We start from the raw sequence: 9,241 nt of genomic DNA on the forward strand, positions 1-9,241 counted from the left end.
CAGGAGAGTTTATGTAATTTTCATAAAAGCTTTAGTATTGTCAGGGTTTTTTTTTTTTTTAGAAATTCGAGTAATACTCGAATGCAACGCTAAAAAGTATTCAACAAATAATGACTTCCATTTATATTATTGAACTGTTCTGATTTATACTTTTGAGGAGCCGCAAATAACACTTACGTATGCAAAATAAAAAAAAAGGTCTTAATTAAATGGGGAAATATAATAAACTCTATGAGGAAGGCCATAATGGAGTTAAATAAAGTATCTCGAATGTAATGAAGGCATTAAATTATATTGATCATAAACTGGTTATCCCAGCAAATTAATAGAATTAATATATACAACCTATAATTGAACGAAATATGTAGATAAACTATGAGACAGTTGAGATTTTTGAAGTAAAAACAGTCAAATTGTCTTATTTCCGCGATTTTTGTTCAATATTGTTTTGAGTTAGATGACCATCATTTTCATTCAATCGTAGATATATGCAAGTCAGAAAGTGTTGTTGAATATTGTACATATATGTTGGATTCCTGTTTAATTAAAAGTATTTAGTCAAAAGGAGAGGATGTATTGTACATAAATTGTAGGATATTAACAACTTCCCATCTTGAGATATTTTTGATATTTCTCTCAAAGTTCTGTCAAAAATGACAGGACTGAATACATTTGTTTTATGTAGCCATCAAAACAAAAGCAAGTTAAAATGATATTTCTATTAAACCACTATTTTTTTATCTTTTGGAGGAACTGCAAATTAGGCTTCAAGTAGCCAAAATTCATCATCACAATGGCATAATTAAAATTGGTTAATATTAGTTCAAAAATACAATGGGATTTGCTTCTTTTCTTGATTTTTGTTTAACATTGTTTTTATGTTGATGCACCAACTTTCTTCGATCTTGATACTGATTAAAAATGCTTTTGTGCTAACTCATCAAATGTGTAAAACAAGGGAATGATTAGTGCTATTTGTATCTGATTTAATGAAAAGTAGGTAAGGGACCATTTGGTCAAAATGGAGGGTGTAATCATCCATAAAACCATGGAGTTCAGGGGATATGATAGTAATCAATAATGTACATATTATGTAGGTATATGGACGAATAAACCTATCAAAAAACGATTCCCTTGAGTATAATCTATATACATTCAAATAACGAGGTGGAGAGCTTTTCTATCTTTTTGTATACCTATATATTTCCTACACCATCAATCAAGTCATGAATTCTTTATGAATTCGGGTTTAATAATTATGAATTAATGTTTTTTCCCCCTTCATTCCAAATCATCCTGCAGAATGATGATTATCTCTTCACAATGTATATTTTATACATACATATATGGCCTATCAATACTAAAGTCAGCTAAGTCCACTTTTCTTTAAAAATAAGTCTGGATTACATTCCTAAACTAATTATGATTTATCTTTATGGTTGTACCACAAATTCCAGTTGAAGTTACCTTTTTTTTCTTTTTTGCTTACAATACAACATTAAGGGAAAATATTTTTATTAATTCTAATTGAAAGACCTTATTGGAGCCAAAAAAAATATAATAAATCAAATGAAGGCTTTACACAATAGTTGACATTTCTGGCTATTGCAACTAACCCCAGAAGTTTGAATATAGAGCCCATAATTGACTGAAAAAAGGGATAATTAAATATTGTGTCGATTATATTGATGAAGTAAAAAAATAAATTGGGAAAAAATTATTATATTTTATTAAACAAGTCAACCAAATATGTTAATTTTTCAAAAGTATTTTATATTCCCAATATTTTAAAAAAAGAACTAATTTTCATGTTGATAATTATTAATATTCGCATATTCAAAAGTAGGCCCACACCCTCAAAAAGAGAAACTGAATAACTAGATTTAATATAAACAAAAAACTAATTACAGGTTCGTAATCAGAGTGACAAGTAGATAGTATATAGAACCAAAAAGATTTTGTTTATTGACTTTTGATATTTATTAAAAATTGTTTTTATATTGAAGCTCTACAAATATATAAATATATATATAGATTGTTAAAACGCTCTGGAATAATATGAATGATCAAGGCGTCCGCAGGATTATATAGATATAGTTTGTTTGTTGCTTTTTTTTTTTGGGGGGGGAGGGGGGGGCTTGGTTTTAGGAATATATTTAAATGTTAAACTCATAATTATTCACCGGCAATTAAATTTTTTGAAAAAAATTTCAAAAATCCAGAGTTATTCAAAATAAAGGATTTTTTTTTTCTAAAATTAAACTTCAAATTTAATTTTTTTTTTTTAAATCTCTATAATAAAATTTTCGGAAATAAAATTATTTCAAATATTAAATTTATCTCCGAAAAATTTCTTAAATCCATAGCTATTAAATTTTTTTGGAAAAAATTCAAATATTATCTTTCTTGAAAAGAATCAAAAATTTCATGATTTGGGGGATGGAGGGGGACTGCTTCCCCTCCATCCCTCTCCCTGCGGATGCCCCTGATGATGAATAGAAATGGTTTCAATTGAAGGGCATTTCTTTTAGTCATCTCTTTTACTATATGGATTCTTTACCTTTTATTCCCTTTTGCTTTCTACTTGCAGATACTTTGTACGTTGTTGGTACCATGTAGATTCTAAACTTAAAGGGTATTTCCCTTCCTTTTCTACTAGTCTTTCCTCACTCCCCCTTTTCTTCCTCTTCTTCTCCCTTCTTCAAAATGAGTCATAGCATCTTCACCACTGTACTACTACCCCCTGGTTATACAATATACAACCATTCATATTAATATATGACAAAAACAACAACAACAACAGCCTTCATCTTCGTTATCTCTCATTTATTATTATATACGACTTTCTTCATCCACAACTGGATGGACCCCCAACATGCTCATTATTAACTAATGAGCTCAGGACTTCCGCAAACTAAATACGAACTTGGAAACTTAATAATATGTGACTCTTATATTATGTGATATTATGACTTTATGTGTACACATGTTGTGTACAAGTTGCAACCACAAAAATGAAATTAACAATTTTAAGTACAAGTGATGAGTGTCATTGAATATTTGACATTTTTAATAGAAAAATACTCATTGATATGTACTATGTGTCACATTATAATCTTATAATACATGTATATATATAAAAACCAAGTAATTGTAAAAGGTCATATCATCCATTTATAGTTCCTCAATCCTCAAACCTAAAATTACGACTCCAAATACATGTATGACTCGTATCTGCATTTTTAGATATTCGAAATATGCTGTGTAGTGTTGTCTCGTTACCAATCTTTTTTGGTACTGTTTCTAGTTAGCAAAGTTCGACAAAGAATTAGACCCAAAATGTGGTTAATGACAACTCATTTACACTTTTTGGGGATTTTGATGATGTTATAAAGGACCATGTTCATTCTTGCTTTGTATGTAACGGACAATGATCTTGCTCAGGAATTTTGGGGTTACATCATTATATAACTTTTGAGTACATAATTACCCTGCAAATATGAATTGTTCTACTCTCAGTTTTGTATAGTGGCGTTTTAAATGGATAAGTAACCCGGTATCACTAAAGTACCGGTGTACCAAACACCACCACTCCTTAGTATGTACTTATAATAATAATGTTTCCGCTAATAATGTAAGAGACTCAGGGTTTCATAGATTCAAAACATTTTTTGTTCAAATGTTTTTTTATCTCGTATTTATATATTACGATAGTTATAAAATACTCAATAACTTAATTCATAAAATTTGGTTGTCAAACTTTCATAACATTTTGAGTAAAATATCCTGATTGTTATCAAACTTTTAAATAAATATATCAAAATGAAATTATGCTATCAATAATTGTAACATAATAATGTAACAACAGTTCAATTTTTTTTTCTTTTATATATATAAACGTGATTCCAAAATTTATATTACATAATAATAAATTGTCAAATTTTAATTCATTAGATAAAAAAAAGTTTGAAAATTATATAAAAAGTTATTCATATTTTTTACTAAGCATTTTAATGATCAATACTAGGATAATGCTGAGGTTTTGAAAGGTAATTTATAGATATCTAATGCTAAAACGCTTGGTAATTATCTACTAATTATGTGCTAGCGTTCAAATGTAGACCAAAAATTACTTTTAATGTATATGCTAACAATTGAATGCCGAAAATAATGTAAAATTAGATTTAAACTAAGAACAAACTATGTAATGGCTAAATAATGCTGTTCTACAGCTTTACAACGTTGTACAAACAAATTAGATCATAAGCTCATATCCAATATTCCCTATATGCTAATAAAAATTTGGTTGGGTAGTCAAATTTTAAAATATTTTGTTCAAAATCGTCAAATTTTGTATTTCAAAATGTCATTCAAAATTTATCCTCAAAAAAAAAATCCCTTTCCTCAAAATAAATCATAGACCCTGTTTGTTACACTGTTACTTTATACTCACAATATTTAGTTTTAAAGTTCTAATTCCATTGCAAATGTTATATACACTTGATTGAATGTCCTACTACGTTTTTGTCAAAACATACATTATGCATCATTTTCAAGGACATTTGAGATATAGAGTAATTAGTGGATTTTAGAAAATGCACGCATATTGATTTATGGCTTGAGTAGTATGTATTTATGGACTGTTAAATTAAATATTGTGAAAAATATACACATTACACTTCCGACTTACAGGGCTTTAGTAAAATTGTTCATTCTATAATGTATATATACAGAGTGGGATCTAAAACGTGTCGTAGCATAACTAAATTACAAAAAAAACGTGATTTTTATTGAGTCAAGAAAAGACCACACAAAACCAGTGTGTTTAAATATTTTACAAAGTGAAGTCCTCCTTCACATGCAATAAAAGCCTCGACACGTCAGCGAAAATATTGACAGCTCTTGAGGATGAAGTTTGTTTACATGGAGTGCCAAGCTGTCAGTATGACAGCTTGGAGTGAATCCAAACTTAGATGATAAGTGTGGCAGACATTCTTCTCCAAAACGTCCCAAACTGCAAATTTTAGAGGTTGTGAGCAGGCTGGAGGAGGACCACATGAAGGCAGGCCAGAAGTAAGCCATATTTTTACTGCAAAAGTTTTGGCTTTCTTGGTTGTATGGGGCTGTAGTGGAGTTCTTGATGTTGTAGGCAGGCCGGATGGAGATGGCAACCCTCTCTGCAGGCTTCTCGGTACTGATACCAGCGCAGAGGAGCGTGTCTTTTTTGCTGATGCTTCGACCTTTTTACACTTAGAAATATTTGATTCAAAAAAAAGTTGTTGATTTTTGTTTCAGCTATTATTTGATTGCATAAGGAAAACTCCCAAGTAAAAATAACAGGGATTAATTTTAATTAAATTGGACTGCAAAGTTTTGAGTCCCCACTATGTACAAAGAATATTTAATTAAAAAAAGGGTTTTTACGTAGAATAGTAATCAAAAGAAAGAGGTAATTAAAATAAAATGATGTTCTAATGAATGTCTGAAGGAATTAAAAAAATGTATTTATTAATTTTTATTCTGATAACATAAAATACATAGATCAACAAAAAAAAGTATTTAATTCATTTAGACATTTATTACACGATTATTTTAATAAAAATTGCACTTATTTTGACCTACTGTGAGGGTTGTAGGAAAAGAAAAAAGAGTGCATGTTCCTTGGTATATAGTATTACTTGATTTAAAAGTGGTTCAAGCCAATAATTCAAAGTACATACTGCATATTTTTAAATTTAATTTCAGACGTTCCGTTCGAAGCCTTTATATGACGTGGTTTGAATTCCTACATATAAATTATTTTTATATAAAATGGTACTGGAGAGAGGGTTTGAGGTACATATTGAATTCCTCACATATTTTTCTTTTGGTGACAGTAGTTTGTGCGTGTGTGTATTCAAGATGAAAAAATGTTATAAAAGTGCATTGAATAATAGGACATAATACAAGCAATGGAAATACCAGTTGTTTCAGCATTGTTTCTAAAGAATGTATATATCTAAGACATTTTTTTTTTGGTTCGTTTTTATGTGATTTTTCCCAGAATTTTTCTTTGAAACCGATCTAAACCAAGTTTTTCATTAAAACCAATCTAGACCGAATTTTTCTCTTAGACCGGTCCTTTGATGAGACTTCAATTTTAGCAAGGATATAATAATTCATACCAAAAAAAAGGATATTGCATATACAAAATAAAAATATTGAATGTGATTTAAGAGAAGGTGTAGCAACGAGCACGAGTAGCGAAAACTCAGTCAGGGAGCATTATAGATATTAATTACTCCCTGGCTCAGAATGTCATATTAAAAAAAGAAAAGAAATGAGAGTATACATAAAATATAAATATATAAATACTAAGGCATTTTTTTATTGTGAGAGTTTTTTTTGTGCTTAGTCACCTGAACAAAGTTTTTATTTGCATTTTCTAAAGTATTTATCATTATTTTTTCAATCTTGAAGATGTAACATCTAATTATTGAACTGCCACTGGGTGTAAAAAGTAATAATACCTTCTAAAAATACAGTTTTGAATGGTTTTGTTGATTAAATCTTAAAGGTACAATTATTTTTGAATAGCTCAGATTCTAAGCCTTTGATTTATGTACATGTTTTAAACAAGAATTCTTTATATGTCACAATGGAGGCAAGAAAAGTCATCATATGTAATTTAATCCGCTCTGGGAGGACCACCTCCGACATCATGAAGACCTTAAACGTCAGGAAAGCCACATTCTGTCGGGTCAGAAATCGTTTGGCTGATACATCGGTCTACTGTGGTCAAGGCCGTCCCAAAGGCTGGAGGAATGTCACTTAGAAGAATTGATGTCCCAACAGCAAGAAGAACTCTGTCTTCATCGATGTCAACAACACTTGAATGATCACAATAGTAAGTGGGTAATTTTTTTCTTTGATGAAAAGACCTTTACCGTTTACCCGTCCACAACAAGCAAAATGATCCGGTGGTATGCTTTGGCAAGGCTGACAACAGCATCAGGAAAGTCATCAAAACCAAACATCCGGCTTCTCTGATGATGTTGGGGGTCGTGGTATTAACTGTAGAATAAATGCCTCCACTTTGTTTTCCTGTTAGATACCAGTTACCCACGGCCGACTACTTGATGGTCTGAAGGAAAATATATCCCATTGATTATCAAGACCATGAAGAAGTCCTACAAGGCCACATACGTATTTCAGCAGGCCCATAATGCTAATATTTTACGAAAGTGGATGGGTTGCAACATGAACTTCTGGTCCCTGAATATTTGGCCCCTCAGACCCCATATCTGAACCCATTGAATTTCATCCATTGGGTAGCAAATTGAAAAGAATGCCTGCAAAGTTCGTCAGCCGAATATTGATGCCGTGAAGACCTCCGTTAACCAGCATTGAAGGATCATGAAAAAGGACTTCGTTGCCAATGTGTGCAAGGCGTTTCAGCGGCTGCGGGAGGTTGTCATTGAGGTTGATGGTGGCCAGATTCATAATTATTGTGCATTGTTATAGTAAAAAATATTATAACATTGAATTTTTATGTACACCATCATCCTGATCAATTATGAGAATTTTAATGACTACTTAAAGGTAGGTCTCAGTACTTTTTTCACACCCAGTACGTGTGACTGTGTTCATGAAAACGTAGAGTATCTCTGACGATTTGTTGGGAGTTATCTTCTCTAATAATAAAGCAAAGTTTGTTTGTTCATTGACGCCTAATAATTTTGATCAATGCCGGCTACTATCGTTAGTTGTAAAAAAAAAAAATTATTTAAAGAAGTAAGCTCTTAGTATTTCATTGATACGGATATTGTTCGTAAAACAGGATATTACTTTTTTCACTTTATCAGTATATGTATATTTAATTCATTATATTAAAATAATATAATAATTTGAGAGTTTTCCTTTTTGTGTTATTAATTATATGTCTATTAGTATTATATTATACATATCTAATTATCCCTTAAAAATATCTTCCAGCATATTCTATATGTATTTTTATATAGAATAAACCGTCTACATACTTTATATGTACATAGGTAAACGATAATTATTTTGCAAAAGGCAGAATATAATGTTCATTGGTATCTGTTCAAGCCATATCTTAAAAGATTTTAAATACCTTATAACGCACATTCACATCATATGCGGTATAGAATGTATGTGTGTCTAATCTACTAGGTAGATAAATTTCTATTATGTACCTCCTAAATGTATATAAATATTTTTTAAAGGAAACCCAATATTAAAAATACCTAATGACTCCTATGTAGAATGTAGATACACACGTATGTATTTTGCAAAGGATTTAAACAATTAGGTGGGGCTTTCTATTTGGACTCATACATAAACATCAAATTAATAAAGTTGCTCATTTCTCGGAAATTTAGTCTTCAGCAGAATATTCCCGGGGATTTTTGAAGGATGAAATAATAAAGAATAAATGGTGTTAAAGTTCAATATTTAATTTTATATTTGCAGAAGAAAAATCTTCTGCAAATATCCTAAATTAATTCATGTTTACGATGATATAAGGGTGTTTTATTATTAAATATTATTTTGAAGGGAAGTTTTATAGGTAGGGATGAGTAAAACATAGAGAAAAAAAAATCTGATTTTTTTTTCTTATTTATTCTTTGTTTATATATTATCGGCATGTCTACTTTTGATGTTATTTTTTAAAATACATTATAAGATAAATGCTCAAATAGTCTTTCACAATATTTTCCCTTCAATAAATGCTTTTTAAACGTTGAAAGTCCTCCTTTATATAGCAGTACTCTATCCAAACTCATTTAATACACAGCTGACTTTAACAAAGGTCTTAATTCTGTAGTACTATAAGTCTTGATCTCGCCTGCTACGAAATGTTTTTCGCTAGTCATAAGTGGTTTGTGATTGAGGATCATTTTTATTGATTTGTATAATTTGGACTTTAGCAGAAACAGTTCAAAACTTTATTTCAAATGAATCTTCAATATAGTTTCTTATTCAACTTTTCATTTAATAAATTACATCAAACATTATATTTAATTCATAAGTTTTATAGTCCTAGATTTAAGGCATTTGACACTTATTTAACTCAAAAACTTTATGGATAAAATTGTAAATGTAATAACTATCAATGGGTCATTAATAAGAAAGATAGATTCTCTCATCTGTAAACACAATTATTAATTGTGTTTTCAGTAAAATTAATAATGTAAATTTAGGTCTGTTTTATGGAGAAAATCATTTTTTATAAACA

The sequence above is a fragment of the Lepeophtheirus salmonis genome, chromosome 6, assembly GCF_016086655.4.
Source record: "Lepeophtheirus salmonis chromosome 6, UVic_Lsal_1.4, whole genome shotgun sequence".
Lineage (NCBI taxonomy): Eukaryota > Metazoa > Arthropoda > Copepoda > Siphonostomatoida > Caligidae > Lepeophtheirus > Lepeophtheirus salmonis.